This window comes from Sturnira hondurensis, unplaced genomic scaffold (assembly GCF_014824575.4).
Source record: "Sturnira hondurensis isolate 20B ecotype Veracruz unplaced genomic scaffold, ASM1482457v3 Scaffold0015793, whole genome shotgun sequence".
NCBI lineage: Eukaryota > Metazoa > Chordata > Mammalia > Chiroptera > Phyllostomidae > Sturnira > Sturnira hondurensis.
In genome coordinates, this window is record NW_028088424.1 from 1,916,867 (window position 1) to 1,937,712 (window position 20,846).

The 20,846-nt window shown below is 40.2% G+C and overlaps 1 pseudogene; it reads right to left on the reverse strand.

Moving 5' to 3' along the window:
- Positions 1 to 2,803: 2,803 nt before the first annotated feature.
- Positions 2,804 to 3,725, reverse strand: LOC119000570 (60S ribosomal protein L8-like; annotated as a pseudogene).
- Between the last annotated feature and the right edge of the window lie 17,121 nt (positions 3,726 to 20,846).

Here is a 20,846-nt window from a genome sequence, read left to right on the forward strand (position 1 = left end):
ACTGTCACAAAGGATAAGATTTTCTTCTTTTTTATAGCTGAGTAGTATTCCATTGTGTAAATGTCCCATAGCTGTTTTATCCACTCATCGACTGATGGACACTTGGACAGCTTCCGTATCTTGGAGATTGTAAATAATGCTACAACGAACATGGGGTGCTTATGTTCTTTCTAATCAGTGAATTCGAATTGCAGAAACCTCCTAATTGTCTGCTGGGCCCTAGTCCCATCTCAACTTCAATCCATCTTTTAGATTTATTTTTCTGATGCATATATATGATCATACCTCTGTCCTATTTAAAAAATCTAATGTTCCTTTTAGTCCTATTTTCTGCCACGTCCTCCCTGTGAGGTTTCCCTATTTACATTCTCTGCATTGGGCACTGGGCTCTCATTTGTAGGCTGATATTCCTGCTCACTGATTTAAGTTTTGGTGTTAATCTTTGCCTGCCCATGTGATACAGTATAATTGTTTAAAAAGTGAACAATTCAGTTATTTAATGTGGTATTTTTCTTACTTCCTAAGTAAGCTATTGATTTAGCTGTCAGAATGCTGAGCTCAAGACACACTGTGCCTGGGGTAGGACTGTGTTTTGATCATTGTTATCTAGTTCCTGCCCCTGTACCCCTCTGCCCCAGGGAACATAGCCCTGCAGGTGATCAATAAATGCACAACAGCAACAGATTCTTTTCTCCAGCTACCTGGGTAAAGGAGTTAACAGAAATATCCAAAATAAAAATATTTAGTGTAAATTTATTTTTTAATTCCCTGTTCATTTTAGATCTTTGTCTAAAGAGTTAATTTGAGAGAGATCAGAGGGTAGTCAGGGTGCTTAAAGCACACAACTGGGATTGATGCTTCCTGGTGGTTGACAGGGGTGGTGCATGGAGTCAGCAGCTTGAGTCCAAGAGCTTCTCATTAGGATCAGGCTGATTGCTCACTGACAGGCCATTTAGATTTTAAAAAAATTGAGGAACAATAAACTACACATATTTAAAGTATACAATTTGATAAACTTTGACATGTATATTCCTGTGAAATCATCACCATAGTTGAGATAACAAACATATTTATTAACCCCATAGTTTCACTGTGCTCCTTCGTAGTCCCTTCTAATCTAAAAGCAGTTTTTCCTAGTATAAGATGGACAGATTCAGCCTTCTCCATTAATAGTACAGTCTTTTTTCTTTCTTTTGCTAGTTACATATCCAACCTCTACTCTAATTATGAAAGTTACGCATGTTCCCTCCCTCAGGACCCATCTCCAAATGCAGCCACATCATGGTTTGGGACTTCAAGATACGATTTTTTGAGGACACAAATCTTCAGTCCACAACATACGACATGCATGTATGTATATTTGATGTTACCTATAATATTTATTATGTTATGTAATATATGTGTAAAATTCAATACTATTCTTTAACTATTAGTATTATATCTTGAGTTTTTTTCATGCCATTAAAATTTGTGGTAAAACTTCCTAGCAACTGCCTAATAGAAGTACCATTATATATATATTTATTTCTTTATATATATTAAAAAATATATTTTACTATACCTCTGTTGTTGAGTTTTAGTTACTTCAAATATTCCACTAGTATAAATAATACCTTATACATACATCTATATATCTGTTTATTTATTTTGAATTTTCTCTCTTTGAGATATCAAATTTAGAAGTGTTTTTAAATTTCTAGGTTTTTTTTTACCTAAACATTTTTGTTATAAATTTTTAGTTTCACTATGTTGCCAGAGAATGTTGCCTAAATTATATATGCATTTAGGGACTTATTGGAGCCTTCTCTGTAGCTCAGTATCAACTTTTATAAATCTCATGGGCACACAAAAAGAAGGTGTATTTGGTAATTATAGGATGCTTTTCTATTAATTCAACCCTATTAATTTTATTATTCATATCTGTTGTCTTTATTTATTTTTATTTTCTTACTCTATCAGGAAAGTGTGGTGTTTGAATATTCTACAATTATATATTTATCAACATTCCTCTATGTTTCCAACAATCTTTGCTCTGTATTGCTTGACACTGATTTATTTGACATATAAACATTTATGACTATTATATTTTCATTGTGGATTGTAACTTTCATAAATATAAGGTGACATTTTATGTGTTGTTGAATGCATTTTGCTTTTTAGAATTTAAACAGTCATTTCTATGCTTCATTGTTTTGCACTTACCTGAAAAATCTTTACTCATTTTTTTATTTCACACCATTTTTTTTGGTATTTTCCTTTATGTTTATTTCTTGTAGGAGCATAGAGTAAGACTTGAATTTGTAGCACATTTGGAGAATGTTTTTATTTTAGTAGGGTAGTTAAGCTCCTTATATTTATTTCATGATTGATTTATTTGTTTTTATATTTGCCACCTATTTTATGCTTCCCATTTTTATGCTTCTTTGCTTTTTATTTGTTCTCTATCTTGAGCTATATGGAATATGTTTTATATCCTTTTATATTCTTCAGTGATTTGGAAAGTATGTCCTATTTTAAATTATGTTACTGATTACCTTTAAGTATTAGAAACATTGAAATATATACAGTACTTTAGAAAGTTTTATTGTGATATTAAAGAAAATGCATACAATACATGTTTGGTATTAAATAATTATTAAACAAATGCCTATATAAATACTTTTTCTTATTCTTAATTTTTCTATATCCTAAAGGTTTTGACACATTCTTGCAAGATTGATATAGAGAGCTATTTATGTATGTATGTATGTATGTATGTATGTATTTTTTTGGCAGGAGGACGAGCTTTATTGAGCCCCCAGCCCTAGTTCTCTTTCTGCTGCACAGTCTTGGTTCCCTGTATATGCGCACTCCGGTGGGCAGCGAGGAGACCCACTTTGTGTCCAGCAGGGGCATCTCTGTATGTGGTAATAGGCACAGATGGCCTTCAAGATAGGCTTGTCAATGTGGCAACCTCTGGCCACCACACCGACTCCAGCTCTGTTGGCTGAGGAAATGACCTTTCTGGAGCTAAGGGTAGCTTCACTCAGATCTTTTAAGTCTCGGGGTTGTGGAAGTTAATTTGAGAGAGACCAGAGGGTAGTCAGGGTGCTTAAAGCACACAACTGGAATTGATGCTTCCTGGTGGTTGACAGGGGTGGTGCATAGGGTAGTGCATGGGGAACTATGACGGTGACATAGTTCCCGGAGGCACCAGCCAGCTTGCCTCTGTTACCAGGTTTCTTCTCCAGACAACGCACGTTGGTGCTATCAGGCACGGTGCCCACCCGGAGCACATTGCCAATCATCAGCTGAGCCTTCCTGTCTCAGTTCACAAAGTGGCCATTGTGGATTCCTTCACAGGCGATGAACAGCTCTGTCCACTTCTCAAACCTGCACAGATCCCAGAAGACGACCGCTTGGCTAGGTACACGCCACAGCCTGGGTCATGGATGACATCCTCAATAATGACTTCGAGGTAGCCCTGCAGCTCTGCGAAGGCCACGGCGTGCGGAAGCACAGCCCCTCTCGGTGTTTCACGAGTGCGCGGAACACAGAGCTGGTGTTCCTCTCTGCCCATGGATCCTGAGGCCCATAGCCGCAGTCCCCTGCCCAGTGCGGCTGGAATTGGTGAGGTTTTACTTATTTTTATCGTTATTCTATTACTGTTATCCCTCCTTTGCCCTCCTCCGCCCAGCCCATTACTCACTCTCACAGTCAATCCCCACACCGCTGTCCATGTCCATCCAGTATGGGCTAGCTTTGATTTTGTTTGGTGCAATAAGTCTGGTTATATTTAATTAGTAATATGTTTGCATTTAAATCTACCACCTTATTTGTGGTTACCATTTGTTGGTACTGTTCTGTTTCTTTTACTCTCCTTTCTTGCATTTGTTTGGACTTATGGAGGATTAAAAAAATTTTTTTTCAGCCAGTTTGGAAACATTTGCTCTGTGTTCCTTTGGTGGTTACCTGAGAAATTATTATATATGTGCTTAATTGACTGCAGTATAAAGTTAGCTGTTATCTTTAGTTTCCTCTGATGGCATAAGACTATTGTAGGTTTTTTTACTACACTGCTGGCTTATGTATATATATATATATATATATATATATATATATATATATATATACATATACATATACATATACATATATTATTGTTGTTATCTATTTCAATTATTTTTTATTCCTTGAGGCATTTAATTATATTGTTTTAGATAGTCAGTAATTAAATTTAACCTCATATTCACTATATTCTGAGTTCTTCATTTCTTCTTCAGTTTTAGTCCTTCTTTCTGGGATTACTTTCTACCTGAAGTACAGCCTTTAGAATTTCCTCTGGTTGGGGTCTGCTCCCGGTGAATTCTCAGTTGTTGTTGGTCGGAGCATGTCTTTCTTTCTCCCTCACTTTTTAAAGATGCCTTTTTCTCCCTCATTTAAAAAAAATTTTGTGGGGGGTAGAAATAGAATTCTAGATGGATTCTTGCTTCTTTTAGGTACATGGAAATAACATCATGACTTCTGAGTGTGGCTGTTGCCGTTGGAGAGCTGGTTATCACCGTCACTATTGCTCCTTTGAAGTCATCTGTCTTGTAGGATTAAAAGAATTTTTATTTGATATTCTTTAGTCTATCTATTTTAGAACTGAGTATGTATTTCTTTTTATTCATCTGTAGGATTTATTTGGCTTCTTAAATCAGTGTATTGGTATCTTTTATTAATTCTGGAAAATTCCTAGGTATTATAATTTTAAATATTGCCACTCTCATATTCTCTCTCCATTTTCTTTCTGGGACTCTGTTCTATATTCTGAATCATTTCTTCTGTCTTACCTAATTCACAAGTTCTTTATTTAGCTATTATGTCTGTCAGCTGGTATATCCACCCACCCATTGTTTTTATTCCAAGAAGTTCCTAGATATTCTATTTATTTAAAAAACATATGATATAATTTGTATAGTTTCCTTGCAGAGAATTATTGTAGATATTTAGAACTGGCCCTTCATTCTTTAAATATAGTAAGGGTGATTGTATTTTATATTGCCAGATAATTCTAGTACCTGAAATCTTTGTGAATCTGTTTGTGCTTTTTGTTGTCTCTGCTGGTTCTCATTGTTTTAACTGTCTAATTAGTTTTGACTGTGTAAATATCATTGCCCTCATAGATATTTTTAGGGACTGTTTGAGACATTGCTTGAGGATGCATTCTTCAAGGAGGACGTAGTTTTACTTCTGCATGCTTAGGGGAACTACCAGACTAGAACCAGGTTAAATTAAATTTACGCCACAAGGTCTGTGTTTTGTTTTTTTAAATCTCCAACCAAATTATGTGAATTTCAGCTACAAATCTGTTTAAGAGCTGCTTGTGTTTATAACTTCTCAGGTATGTGTTTGTGATCAATACCAAAGCAACTTCCCTACTAGTATTCTGGGGTGGTGGTAAGGGATTGCTTACTTCTAGTTCACCCTTATCTTGAAGGATACGGTCTTTTGGGATCTGGTATTTATGGGGGAAGGGTCACTGGATAAATGTTGATGTGACATCTGCCCCTTTGTCTAGTTCAGGCACTGAAGTTCGATGTCAAAAGTGAAGCTCATGTTTTCAGAGATAGATAGACACCCTCAGAATAAAGACTGCTTTATTGTTCTGTTTACCTGACTGGGTGTCCAACCTTACTTATATTTGGTCTATTACTTCTCTGGTCTGTTGTCAGGTCTTCTCTGCCTTTAAAGAGATTTAGTAAATACCTTTCTGGAATTTTTAGTTGTTTCCATCAGGACTGTTGGTCCGAATTATTACTCCATTATAAAACATTATTATTTTGACATTAAATGTCTTTTCTTTCAAAAATTACTTCTGATATTTACATTTGGTTTGCAATCATATTTACAGCAATTTGGATTTATATTTAGAAGACTTCAGTAGTCAGCAAGTAACTCCTTATTTTTAACTTAGCTATATAGCTTATAAAAATATTTAATAGACTTTATTTTTTAGAGCAGTTTTAGGTTCACAGCAAAAGAGCAGTACATTTGTCACAGTTAATGAACCTGCACCGGTACATTGCTATCATTCAAAGACCATACTTGACATTAGGGTTTATTCTTGGTTTTTACATTCCATGTGTTTGTACACATGTATAATGATGTATGTATCTACCATCACAGTGTCATGCAGAGTGTCTTCACTGCCCTATAAATCCTCTGTGCTCCACTAATTCATCCACCCTCCTCCCTAACCTCTGGCAATCACTGATCTTTTTTACTCTTGCTGTAGTTTTGCCTTTCCCATAATGTCATATAGTTGGAATCATACATAAGTATGCTGTTCAGATTGGCTTCTACTCAGTAATGCGTTTTTTAGTTTCCTCTATGTCCTTTCATTGTTTGGTAGTTCATTTCTTTTTAACACTGAATAATACCCCATTCATTGTCTGGATGGAGCACAGTTTATGATTCTATTCATCCATTGAAGGAAATCTTGGTTGCTTTCAAGTTTTGGCAATTATGAATAAAGCTGTTATAAACATTTGTGTGCAGGGTTTTTTTGTGTGTGGATGTAAGTTTTCAGCTGCTTGAGTATATACCAAGAAGGGTGATTGCTGGATCATATGATAAGAGTATGCTTAGTTTTTTCACATATTTTCTCACAGTTGGTGGCTTGCTTCTTCTTTTCTTGACATTGCATTTTTCAGAGCAGAAGTTTTAATTTCAATTTCAGTTTATCATTTCTTTCTTTCACAGGTCAAGTCTTTGGTGGTGTATCTAAAAAGTAATTGCCATATCCAAGGTCACCTAGGATTTTTCCTATGTTATCTTCTAAGAATTTTATAGTTTGCATTTTACATTTAAGTATGTGATCCATTACAAGTTAATTTATGTGAAGGGTAAAATGTCTGTGTCTATATACATATTTTTTTTGCATATGGATATCAAGTTGTTCCAGCACCATTTATTGAAAAGACTATTGCTTTGTTAAAGATTAGTTGACTGTACTAATAGACTGGGTCTATTTCCAGGCTCTCTATTCTGTTCTATGGGTGTATTTGTCTATTCTTCTGCTGGTACTACACTGTCTTGATTACTGTATCTTTATAGTAAGTCTTGAAGTGGGGTAGTGCCAGTTTTCCAACTTTGTTTTTTCCTTCAATATTATGTTGGCTATTGTATCCTTTTCCTCTCCATATAAACGTTAAATCAAAATAACTTGCTGGGATTTTGATTGGTTGTATAGCATTGAATCAATAGGTCAAATTGTGAAGAACTGACATGTTGTCAATATTGAATCATTTTATCCATGAATATCTGTCCATTTATTTTTGAAAAATTATTTTATTGTTGTTTGAGTACAGTTGTCTGCATTTTCTCCCCACCATTCCCCCTGACCCCAGCAAAACCCACCACCCCCTCCCTTGCTTCCACCCCAGCCTTGGTTTTGTCTATGTGTCCTTAATAGTAGTTCCTGAAAACCTTTCCACCATTGTCCCCTTCCCCTCCCCCCGGCTATTATTAGATTGTTCTTTTTTAAAAAATATATTTTATTGATTATACCATTACAATTGTTCTATTCCCCCTTCATTCCCCTCCACCCTGCACACCCCCTCCCCCACCATCCCCCCTTAATTTATGACCACGTGTCTCAAGTTCTTTAGATTCTATATTTCCCCTACTACTCTTGCCCTCCCCCTATCTATTTTTTACCTACTGTCTATACTACTTATTTTCTGTATCTTCTCCCCCCTTCTCCTCTTCCCACTCCCCTGTGCTAACCCTCCATGTGTTCTTCATTTCTATGGTTCTGCTCCTTATCTAGCTGTCCTCTTAGTTTGCTTTTGTTTTAGGTGTGGTTGTTAACAACTGTGAGTTTGCTCTCCTTTCACTGTTTATATTTTTTTATCTTCTTTTTCTTAGATAAGTCCCTTTAACATTTCCTATAATAAGGGCTTGGTGATGATGAACTCCTTGAATTTGATCTTATCTGAGAAGCACCTTATCTGTCCTCCCATTCTAAATGAAAGCTTTGCTGGATAGAGCAATCTTGGATGGAGGTCTTTGGATTTCATGACTTGGAATACTTCCTTCCAGCTCCTTCTTGCCTGTAAGGTCTCTTTTGAGAAATCCGCTGACAGTCTGATGGGAACTCCTTTGTAGGTGACTGTCCCCTTATCTCTTGCTTCTCCTAGGATTCTCTCCTTCATTTTGGTCTTGGCTAATGTAATTATGATGTGCCTTGGTGTGTTCCTTCTTGGGTTCAACTTCTTTGGGACTGTCTGAGTTTCCTGGATTTCCTGGAAGTCTATTTCTTTTGCCAGACTAGGGAAGTTCTCCTTTATTATTTGTTCAAATAAGTTTTCCCCTCGTGGCTGTTTCTTTCCCCCTTCTGGTACCCCTATAATTCAGATGTTGGAACATTTAAAGATGTCCTGGAGGTTCCTAAGCCTCTCCTCATTTTTTTGAATTCTTGTAACTTCACTTTTTTCTGTTTGGTCATTTCTTCCTTCCTTCTGGTCCACCCCCTTGATTTGAGTTCCAGTTCCCTTTCTATCACTATTGGTTTTCCGTGCATTTCCCTTCATTTCAATTAGTTTAGCCTTCATATGTTCCTCTAATTTGTGACTTTGTTCCTCTAATTTGTGACTATAATCTACCAGTTCTGTGAGCATCCTGATAAATAGTGTCTTGAATTGTGCTTCTGAGAGGCTGGCAATTTCTCGGTCGCTTAGAGTTATTGGCTCTGGGACTTTGAGTTCTTCTTGCGCCATCTTTCGGGTTGTTCGTGCCTGTTCCATAGCAGGATCAGAGCCCTAAAGTGTTCACTAGAACAGGGCAACTAAGTCGCTGGGTTGTGACGTTGTATGTGGGGGCGAGGTCAAAGAGGGACAATGGCTCTCACTGGTATTGCAGGGCAAGTAAGTCGCTGGGTTGTGACGCTGTATGTGGGGACGGGGTCAAAGAGGGACTATGGCGTCCTGTCCACCACCTGCCGCCATGGCCCTCACCGGTGCCATAGTTGCTGCCATCACCGGGCCTACGCGTTTCGTCCCACTGCACGCGAGTGTGCCACCGCCGTCAGCCCTCGCCCCCTGGGGCCTGTGTGGTCTGTCTCACTGTGCGTGAATATGCGCCCGCGGTCTGCCCTGCACCCCAACTGGTTCCCATCTGCCTGCGCGCCTGGGTTGGGGGCCCTGTCCTGCCCAACCCTGCTCGCTGCTGGCTCCGCCCCTCTTACCGTCCCCGTTGAACGGTTAGATGTAGTCAGACTTCCGTATAATTCAATTTTCTGTCCTTTGGCTGTGTCTTTGTTTCTCCAAACCTTTGTTGTATTCAAACTTGGTTGTGGGAGAAGGCACAGTGTTTCCACCTATGCCTCCATCTTGGCGAAAGTCTCTCATTTTTTAGTCGTTTTTTTTTTTGTCTTCCTAGAGGGAAGTCTATTAGTTCTTTATATATTTCGGAGATCAAACCCTTGTCTGAGGTATCATTGGAAAATATGTTTTCTCATATAGTTGGTTCTCTTTTCATTTTAATGCTGTTTTCTTTAGCCATGCAGAAGCTTTTTAACTTGATGAGGTCCCATTTGTTTTTTCTTTCCTTTCTGTCCCTTGCTTTAGGGGACATATCAGTGAAGATGTTGCTGCTTGCAATGTCTGAGATTTTCCTGCCAATGTTTTTGTCTAGGACTTTTATGGTGTTATGACTTATATGTAAATCTTTTATCCACGTTAAATTTATTTTTGTGTATGGTGTAAGTTGTTGATTGAGTTTCATTTTTTTGTGTGTATCTGTTGAAGAGGCTATTTTTACTCCATTTAATGCTTCTGCCCTCTTTGTCAAACATTAATTGACCTTAGAGACTTATGTTTTTTTCTGGGCTCTCTGTTCTGTTCAATTGATCTATGTGTTTGTTGTTATGCCAGTACCAGGCTGCTTTGATTACAGTGACCTTGTAATACAGTATGATATCAGGTATTGTGATTCTTCCTATTTTGTCCTTCTTTCTGAAAATTGTTGCAGCTATTTGGGGTTGTTTATGGTTCCATATAAGTTTCTAAAATGTTTGTTATGTATTTGTTAAATATGTCATTGCTACTTTAATAGGGAATGATTGAATCTATAAATTGCTTTAGGTAGTATTGACATTTTGATGATGTTAATTCTTCCAATCCATGAGCATTGGTATATGCTTCCATTTGTTTGTGTCTTCCTTAATATCTTTCTTCAGTGTTGTATAGTTTCCTGAGTATAGGTTTTTTACCTCCTTGGTTAGGTTTATTGCTAGGTACTTTATTTTTCTTGTAGTACTTTATTTTACTTTACTATATCAAATGGGACTTTTTTTCCTGATTTCTGTTTCTGATATTTCATTGTTGGTGTACAAAACTGCCTTTGATTTCTTAATATTGACTTCGTATCCTGCTGTTTTGCCAAATTCATTCATTAGGTTGCGTAGTTTTTTGTGGAGTCCATAGGATTTTCTATGTACACTATTATGGCATCTGCAAACAATGACAGTTTTACTTCCTCCTTTCCAATTTGGGTGCCTTTTATTTCTTTTTATTGCCTGATTGCTATGGCTACATCCTCCAATACTATGTTGAGTAGGAGAGGTGAGAGTGGGCACCCTCATCTTATTCTTGATCTTAGTGGGAAAGCTCTAAGTTTTTGCCTATTGAGTATGATGTTGTCTGTAGGTCCCTTGTGTATGGCCTTTATTAGTTTGAGGAATACTCTCTGTATTCACACTTTGCTAAGTTTTTTTTTTTACCATAAATGGGTGCTATACCTTATCAAATGCTTTCTCCATATCTATTGATATGATCATGTGATTTTCGTCTTTCATTTTTTTATGTGATGTATTACATTTGTTGATTTGCAGATATTATACCATCCTTGCATCTCTGGGATGAATCCCACTTGATCATAGTGTATAATTTTTTTAACATATTGCTGGATGTGGTTTGCCAATATTTTGTTGAGGATTTTAGTGTCTCTGTTCATCAGAGATATTGGCCTGATGTTTTCTTTCTTTGTTGTGTCTTTATCTGGTTTTGGGATTAGGATGATGCTGGCTTCATAAAAAGAGTTTGACAGTCTTTCATCTACTTGAATTTTTTGGAATGATCTGTGAAGGGTGGGGGTTAATGCTTCCTTAAATGCTTTGTAGAATTCTCTTGTGAAGCTGTCCGGTCTAGGGCTTTTTTGTGTTGGAGGTGTTTTGATTACTGCTTCAATTTCATCAGCTGTTATTGGTTCGTAAAGGCTTTCTGCTTCTTCTTCATTGAATTTTGGAAGATTATATTTTTCTAGAAATTTGTCCATTTCACCTAGGTTTTCAAATTTCTTGGCATACAGTTCTTCATAGTAATTTCTTACAATCCTTTGTATCTCTGTTGTATCAGTTGTAATCTCTCCTTTTTCATTTCTGATTGTGTTTATTTGGGTCCTCTCTCTTTTTTTTTTGATGAGCCTGCTTAAAGTCTTATCAGTTCAGTTTATGTCCCCCAAGAACCAGCTCCTGGATTTATTGATCCTTTGAATTGTGCTTTTAGTCTCTATGTCATTTAATTCTGTACTAATCTTGGTTATGTCCTTTTTTCTACTCATGCTGGGCTTTCTTTGTTATTGTTCCTCCAATTCTTGTAGATGTAGGGTTAGGTTGTTTTTTTTTTTGAAATGTTTCTATCTTTTTTAGGTAGGCCCGTATTGCTATGAACTTCCCTCTCAAGACTGCCTTCACTGTGTCCCATAAGTTTTGGATTGTTGTGAATTCATTTTCATTTGTTTCCAGAAACTTTTTGATTTCTTCCCTAATCTCATTCTTGACCCATTTATTGTTTAATAGCATGCTATTCAATCTTCATGAGTTTGAGTGTTTTGGTTTTTTTTTCTTTAAGGCTGGTTTCTAGTTTCAATCTCTTGTGGTTGGAGAAATGCTTGATATGATTTCAATTTTCTTGAATTTGTTGACGCTTGTTTTGGTCCTATCATGTGATCTATCTTTGAAAATGTTCCATGTGCATTTGAAAAGAATGCATATTTTTCTTCTTTGGGATCAAAGGCTCTCTTTATATATCAGTTAAATCCATTTGATCTAGGACATTGTTCAATGCCACAATATCTTTGTTGATATTTTGTTTGGAAGATCTGTCCATTTTTGACAGTGGGGTGTTAAAATCCCCTACTATAATTGTGTTGCTGTTGACATCTTTCTTGAAGTCATCCAAGATTTTCTTTATGTATTTGGGTGCTCCTATGTTGGGTGCATATATATTTACAATGTTTATGTCTTCTTGATGGATTCTTCTCTTGAGTATTGTGAAGTGATCTTCTGGTTCTCTTTTTATTGCTCTTTTCTTGAAGTCTGCTTTGTCTGATATAAGTATTGCTACCCTGGCTTTTTTTTTCTTGTCCATTTTCTTGAAATATTTGTTCCCAGCCCTTCACTTTCAGTCTGAGTAGGTCTTTTGTTCTGAGGTGGTTCTCTTGTAGGCAGCATATGTGTGGGTCATGGTTTCTTATCCATTCAGCTATTCTGTGTCTTTTGATTGGGGCAATCAATCCATTTATGTTTAAGGTTATTATTGATTGGTACTTACTCATTGCCATTTTTTTCGTACCTCTGTTTCTGTCTCTCTTACCGCTTTTCTTCTTTTTCTTAAAGCAGACCCTTTTGCATCTCTTACAGAGCTGGTTTGGAGAAGGTATATTCTTTGAGGGTTCTTTTATTTGGGAAGCTCCTTATTTGGCCTTCTATCTTGATTGAGAGCCTTGCTGGATAAAGTAGCCTTGGTTTCAGGCCTCTGGTTTTCATTACTTGGAATATTTCTTGCCTCTCCCTTCTGGCCTGGAGCTTTTCCATTGAAAAATCAGCTGCTAGTCTTATTGGAGCTCCCATGTGTGTTACTTCCTGTTTCTACCTTGCTGCCTTGAAGATTCTCTCTTTGTCTTGGAATTTTGCTATTTTGATTATGATGGGCCTCGAAGTGGGCCTTTATGGGTTCCTCGTGATTGGGACTCTCTGTGTTTCCTGGATATGTGTGGCTTTTTCTCTCATCAAATTAGGGAAATTTTCCATCATTACTTTTTCAAACAGGTTTTTTATTCCTTGCTCCTCTTCTTCTCCTTCTGATGTTCCTATTATATGGATATTATTCTGTTGTCTTACATGTTTCATGTTGTCTTACATTTTCCCTTAACCCCTCTTCATTCTTTTTTAGTATTTTTTTCCTTTTCTTGCTCTTTTTGGGAGATTTTTTCTACCTAGTCCTCCAGCTCACTGATTTGATCCTCTACTTCATCGATCCTGGTTTTGATTTCTTCTCCTGTGTTCTGCAGTTTAGAAATTGTATTGTTTCCTCTTGGTCCTTGTTGATTGTTTCTGTGTCCTTTTTTATGCTGATATAGTTTGCAGTAAGTTCCTCATAGTTTCCCTGTAATTTTTGGTAATTCTCACTGAGCTCATTGAGCTTCCTTATAACCATTGTTTTGAACTCAATATCTGATAGTTGACTTGCCTCTATTTCATTTAGCATTCATTCTGAGGGTACCTCTTTTCCTTTCATTTGGGGATTGTTTCTTTGTCTTCCCATTGTTTGTGAGACTCTTCTTGTTAGTCTCTGTTTCTCAAATTGATCTGTTCTGCCTCCCTGGGTTTATGGTGTGAACTTCTGTGGTAGGAGACCTGTGAGATCCAGTGGTGTGTAGTCTCCTTGATCTCCTGAGCTCACTGGTCTTGGGTTTTTATTTATGCTGGTTCTCTGGATGTAATTGGGTTTTGATGGTTGTTAGGTCTTTCTTTGGTGGGTCCTTCCTTCCAGCTGGTTAACTGAGCATCGCTCCATCCACCACGTCTTTATTTTGTTGTGCAAGTGTGGACAGGTTGTGTTAAAGCTGGTTCTTTTGTGTGTATGAGGTTTTGGTGCTTCTCTGTCACTCTTGTTCAGTTGTTTGTTCTGGGTAATTTCTCCACCATTTAGTTGTTTTTCCATATCATTCCTGGGTTGAGGTTAGTGTGACTTCCACTCCCTCCTTCATGTTCTTCCATTGTTATCTGTTAGTGGGTCCTTTGTTGGTGGATTTCCTCTTCCAGCAGGTATAGTGGTATTTATAGCTCCCACCTATTCTTTTTTTGTGATCAGTTGGAGGGGGGGGGCACAAAATAGTTTAAGACAGCAGGAATGTACTCTATGGTGTTTAAAGTACTAACCCATAGAGGAGAGGTTGGAGATCCTTTGGATATGTATAGTGTTAGCCGTGATATTTGACCCAACTAGCCACTTTTTAGAAAGGGTGGAAAGAAGGTAAGACTCTTATTGTGGGGGGAAGGATCACGAATTGGATATAGAAAGCAGTGAGCTTGTGGGAGGTCAGATTATGAGGTAAAGTGAGAGTAAAGGATAGAAAATAGCCCTGGCTGGTGTAGCTCAGTGGATTAAGTACGGGCTTGTGAACCAAAGGATCATGGTTCATTTCCCAGTCAGGGCACATGCCTGGGTTGTGGGCCAGTTCCCAGCAGGGGATGCATGAGAGGTAACCATACATTGATATTTCTCTCCCTCTCTCCTTCCCTTCCCCTCTAAAGATAAATGAATAAAATTTTAAAAAAATTAAAAAAAGAAAATAAGTGTAGTGTGTGAGAGAATAGAGTTAACCACAACGGTAATAAAGTTTATGAAACAGTGAAGTGAGCTAAGATCTGGTAGGGGTGCTGTGTAGTATACACAATTGTATGGAACAGCAATTATTTACAATACTAATGGAGCAACAACCATATGACAGAATCTATATGATCTGAATAACAAGAATAGGAAGTACAGGATCTAGAGTAGCATGCTAAAGGAACACAAGTGAAGTGAAAGATGGAAAATTAAAAATACACTGTGAAAGAGAGAACAAGGAAAACCAGTCAGACAATGTAACTTAACAAACCAAGTAAGACTTAACAGAATGAAGTGAAATAGAAAAATGCTAATAAAATAAAAGATTTATGAATAATGAAAAAATAATAATATAAATATACAGTAACTTGCAAGTTCTCTGGAGTAGAAAGTGAAATTTGCCTCATTGTCTCATTTGTTGGGATGACCCCTCTTTGGGTCCAACTCTGATCCTTTCACAGTTCTAGGTTTTCTTGTTCACTTGTGGGAATTCCAAAAAAAAAAAAAAAAAAGAAGAAGAAGAAGAAAGAAAGAAAGGAAGAAGGAATAAAAAAAGAAAGAAAGAAAGAAAAAATAAAGAGCCTCTTGCTGGCTTCGAACGAGCCAAGCCAGTTCTGCTGGTCTTCCTGGCTGCAGCGGGGCTGAATTGGTTTCACTTTTCTCCCTTCCTGAGCTGCACTCTTCACAGTTACCCAGCCTCCAGCCCAGTTCCTCAGTTTGCTGCAGGGGGCGTGGGGGAGGGGCGCCCCTAGTGCCCTTCTGGACTCAGCCTATGCCTTTAGTCCCCCACTTGCACTATCCTTGAGGTGCACAAATTAGGAGCAACTCACACACCACCTTGTCGCTCTTTGCTGTCCTAGATGCTAGGGACTCTCAGAGTCCCTCCAGCCTCCCCAGTGAGTTAAGTCTCTCTGGGGATTGCTGACTCCCTGAGCCCTGCAGCTCTGCTCTTCGGGGCAAGTGGGGGCACTTCTCCACCTTCCTCTTAGAGAGCCAGTTTGCCCTGTGGGGTGTGTGTGTGTGTGCGGGGGCGGGGGGGTGGGCACCGCTGTGGCGGAGCGTGTCTCCTCTGCTCGCGCAGAGGCCAGTGTGAGTTGCCTCTGGGTGGTAGGTCAGGTGCACTCTGTCCCGGGGCAGTGGGCGTTAGCACTCAACCTCCGCTACTGGGGCAGGATGGGCTGCCAGCAGGTTCAGGTGTGCACCTTCCTGGGGCTTTGGATGTGAGCTCAGGGCTTCTGATGAGACAGTGGGAGCGCAGTCACCCTGGCTGGGCGGTGTTAGGGGCACAGGAGGCAGGAGTGGCTGCTGCACAGAATTCTCCAAACAGCCTCTTAGTGACTCCCCGTTCTTTTTATCCTTTTGAAAAATTCCTCCTATTCAAGCTTGCTGCTGCAAACAAGCGTCTGGCCTCTCACACAGCCCAACTCTCCAATCAGACTGGGGACTGACTGGATCAGGATCTGTCACTACCCAACTCTTCCTAGCTGGTGTCCACAGTGTCAGTGTGCACACTGCCTATGTGTGTTTGACACTTTGTCCTCATTCCCTGCCTGCTACTTCAAGCATCCAGGTCCCTCCTGGTGCTGCTCAAACCTTGTTTGGCAGGGGAGGGAGCCGTTGACCTGGCTCTCTCCCAAGAATCCTGTAGCAGACCTGGTCCCCACGCTGGTCCTAGGGACCTTATTGTCCTCGGGCACTCTCCTTACTGTCTGATTTTTCAATGTCCTCTACAGTTTTTGGTCTCCAATCTTTATACGGGCTGGGATACCATTGGCTGTTCACTCTGTTCCTCAGAAGATTGGTTAGGTGTTTTACCTGGGCACAGGGGAAGTGGACTCTGCTCCCACCTATCTTGCCACCATCTTCCTGTAGTTCACCTCCCCATTTACTCAGCTCCTCTTCAGTGTTGTTCATCACAGTTTTCTAATTTTCCTTTGCTCTCATGCATATATATTTTTTAGTTTTACACCGAAGTACTTCATTTTTGAAGGCGCTAATGTACATGGTATTGTGTTTTTAATCTCAAATTCACTTTTCATTTCTGAGACATAGGAAAGCAATTGATTTTTATATATTAGCCTTGTATCCTACAACCTTGTTGAATCTTTTGGATTTCTACATGGATGATCATATCATCTGTGAACTAACAAAGTTTTTTCCCCCAATTTCTATACCTTTTATTTCATTTTGTCTCATGCATGAGCTAGGGTGTTATATGTCTATATACACACACACACACACACACACACACACACACACACACACAGTTTAGGAAAAGAAAATAAAAGAGTGTATTTTCTAAATTCTTGCATAGTCCCTGTTTCTCCACAGGAATAGAGACCTTCAGGGAGACTACAACCTCATTCAGCTTCTCTCTTTGCTGATCCCACCTCCCTCTTTTCCCTGGATTTGCTTCTAGGAGCACTGTGAACAGTCCTGCTCCTGTCTCTACCCAGTGCCTGCTTTCTGAGAGCACACCCTGCCACACTGAGGAAGTGGGAGACCCATTTCCTCCTGGACAGTGGCCTGGCTTCACCACCTATTTCACCCTCCAGCTCCACTGACCTGGTGGGTAGCAGAGGCTCCTCCTGAATTCAAGCAGAAGGTTAATTGTAGTCTTATTGTTTTTACAGTTTTCAGATGTCTTTGACTTTTTTTCCTGTGACTTCATATTTTAAGGTCAAATGAGGGGAAGATCTGAGTTAGGACAGCCAGCCAGGCAATATTTTAAATATTGCTTCTTTCTATATATCCTTTCATGAGGATGATTTATCATAAAAGAGGATTTACGCAGCCCTTTCTGCACTTCAAGTCTGAAAAAAATCCACCATGTTAAGGTGACACAGTGCTGAAGAAGAAGGCTTGACTGGGTATTTGAAGCTTTATCTCCTGGTCCCTGCTTCCTAACAAACTTGCAGGAGAAACTTATGTTGCAGTGATGCGGGCGACATTTAGCCTTGAGTTACTTCTCAGTAAAGCCTGCTGATTTTATTGCCACAAAGGCAGAGAGGAAAGGGAAGGGTCATGCATTGGGAATGTGACAGAGGTGATAGGAGCCCTGGGGTCTTGGCAAACAACCTGGTAAAACTGCCTTCTGTGGAGCTGAGATACCAACATTCTAGGGTTTTCTTTCCATCCTAAGGAAGTAATGCAAACACTTGAAGTGCTCATAATCTATCTTGTATTTCCAGGAAAGAAAGGCATGTGAAATCAGGATGTGGGCCTGTGATATGACCTGAAGCCTCTGGAAACCAGACCTTCAACCCACAAGCCAGAATCAAGAGGAGTCAATGTCTAGGTTTTACATAAGATAGGGCAGCTCTGGGGTATGGGTGTGTGTCAACACTTCAGATAAAGGTGGGGGCCTGGGGATCACTGAGTCTTGGGGAGTAGTAGAAAGCAAAAAGTGTTTCAAATCAAATGTCAGCTAACTAGGAGCGGGAAACCAGAAGCATAAACCAGAGAGAATCCTTGAGACAAGAATGTGCAGGGAGAAGACATTTCAGAGGGCCACGTGCAAGTGGAAATCTTGCTGTGGGAGCTTTTTGGAGAGGAAGGGAGGAGAGACAAACTGAAAGGAGCTTTTGTCAAGAGCAGAGGTGGGAAGACAGTAACAGCATGAGGAAGCACATGAAATAAACTGTGTGGTGATTTAAACTGTGTTTGCATTCATGACAGCATTTGCCTGAGGGTGGAGGGGGCTGTAATTGAAGTTCCAGAAGCATGGAGACATTTAGTGGAAGATTAACTCAGGAGAGCACTGTGTTTGTAGAAGGAACAAGGCAAACTGGCCTGGGGGTGGGCACAGTGATGTGTGTGTGCTCTGGCTCCTCACCACAGAGTGGGAACTAGGTTGCAGCTCTTTGCTCTGTCCTTACAGGACAATGCTGGACTCTCCCTTAACCACTAAGGACAAACACTTTCCTCACAGTAACACCACACCCCAGCTCACTGGTGAGTAGGGAAAGGATCTACCTGGGGACAGATGTGCCCCACCCTTCTTGGAAGTCATCAGTTGTGTCCTGGAGCAGGGCTTCCTGCTGATTTCTTGAGCCAAATAATAGCAAATGACTGCAGGGGTGGGTGGATGAATGGGTGAGTGTTTATGGAGGCCATGCAGAGGTGACTATAAGCCTTGGTGGACACTGTCATTGCATGGGCAGCCCCTCCCTGACTGCTGCTTGGTCTGGGTCTCCAGGCTGTCCAGGGGCTCTTTGGGCAGCAGCCTCTGCCTTTGTCCCTGTGTCTGCTTCCTCTGGAGCAGCAGGGGTCAGTCTCTCTTCACTGCGGAGTAGGAGGGCAAGCTGTGAACAGCTGGAAGAGGGGGCTAGAGTTTTATTAATTCACAGACCAAGGAAAGCTGAGAGAAGTTGAGGAAAGCTTGTTCGTGCCTTAACTACCATATCTGTACCAGGCTTAGGGCTTCTTGGGACAAACCTAGACATCAGCAGTTCTGGTTTGCTGATGCACAGACTCATACACATATTGTCACAGAGTTTTCTGGTGAGGTGACACGTTATATGCCATGCCAGAACTTCTTTCTGGCTTCTCGGGCAGCCTGGGTCTCCCCTCTGTTTCTCCCAGATGCACAGAGGCTGCTGGAACAGGTATTGCCTGACACCTTCCTGCCTGGCACCCAGACCAGCACAGGAGACCCTGTAGTGGCCTGGGCAGGGCTGCTAGTCCCGGACACAGGTCTTCTGTGCTGGAGATGGGCAGGTGCCGCCTCTTCTCTCCTCTAGTCTCAGTTAACTCACCCTCCCGGGTGCAGAAGAGGAAATTAAGCAAACCACTATTCATTTTTGATTGAACAGAGAATTTCATCTGCATATATTGGAGTAATATAGGCAATAACCAAGTGCGTTATAAACATATTTTCTTAAGATGGAAATCTCCTGGTTTTATGAAAAGATTTGACATTGGTGCCATTTGCTCCAGTGTGGTATGTGATTATCAGAAGGAACAGATGGACCTTCCACATCTGACCTCAAAGGGGCTGAGAGAGGTACTCCTGTTTTCCACTTTTAAAAATGTAAATGTTGTCTGGGAAGGAAGGGTAACATATTAAGCTATAATTTGCATTAGCTTGAATTAATTTGTTAGGTTAACACTAGTCTCCTGTGAGTACTCCGAAGAAGTGGACATTGGTTTTGATTAGGGATGGGGAGCGGAGTATTGGAGGCCAGCTGGGAAGGCAGGGCAAGTATAGCATCCTCAGGGGGACCAGCCTGAGAGCACTGGCTGTGTAGCTGGGGATGAGGTGGACATAGCAAAGAGCAGGGGCACTAGGCAGTTGTTTTGGGGGACCAGCCTATCAATCACACACATGTAGCCAATGCTTTATTTTGTTGTCCCCTATTCTTCAAATCTGTTTCACCTCCTTTGCCAAAGCCAAGATTCACCTGTCTTTGCACCAGTTTTTCTGACTCTTTTCTGCATAGAAGTAGCAATAGATTTAAGCCAAGGCCCAAGTAATTTTTATTGAACTGCAGAGTGGCTGGTTTATTTTGTTAAATTCTGTTGAAATGAAGAGTGCAACCCAAGCTTCTGTGAGCTCTAGCAGATGGAAGAACAGATAAGTCATTTGTTTTTCTCTAGCTCATGCTTCCACTTACTAATGCAGGGCCTCAAGCTCACCCCGGTGCTTACCCACTGTCGGGGTGATAGAGAAAGTAGCCATGGAACAGCTTTTGGTTTTTCTGGGGGGAAATTTATAAGAGGCCCCTGTTTGCTTGGGGACAGAGGGGATAACCCAGCTTTCGTGACTTGGCAATGTTCACTTTCCTATTCTCCCTGGTGGGTAGTGCTGGCCCCTGGGGAAACAATAGCTGCATAGAGGGCCAAGGAGCTTCCTGGGAGAAGAGTCCTAGCCCCAACCCCCTCCCTTTTGAAGTTAAATATGGTAAGAACTCCTCTGACTAACTGGGTTGGTTCTTCATTGAGGTTCTTAAATAGGAAAGAAAAAAATTCCTGAAGGGAGCTCTCCATGAGGGCAGAGGATCTGTGCTCAACCCCCGGGGACTCACCTACATCTTGCAGTCCCATACACCTTACCCTTCTCTTTACATCAACGCTGGTTCAGCTCAGACCTGCTCCTTCACCTCTGTTCATGATCAGCAAAGAGTGGCTGGAAAAACCAGCACACATTAAATTGATACCACTGGGCTGAAGTGAACTCCCAGCTCTGCCTGGCGTTACTACTATGTG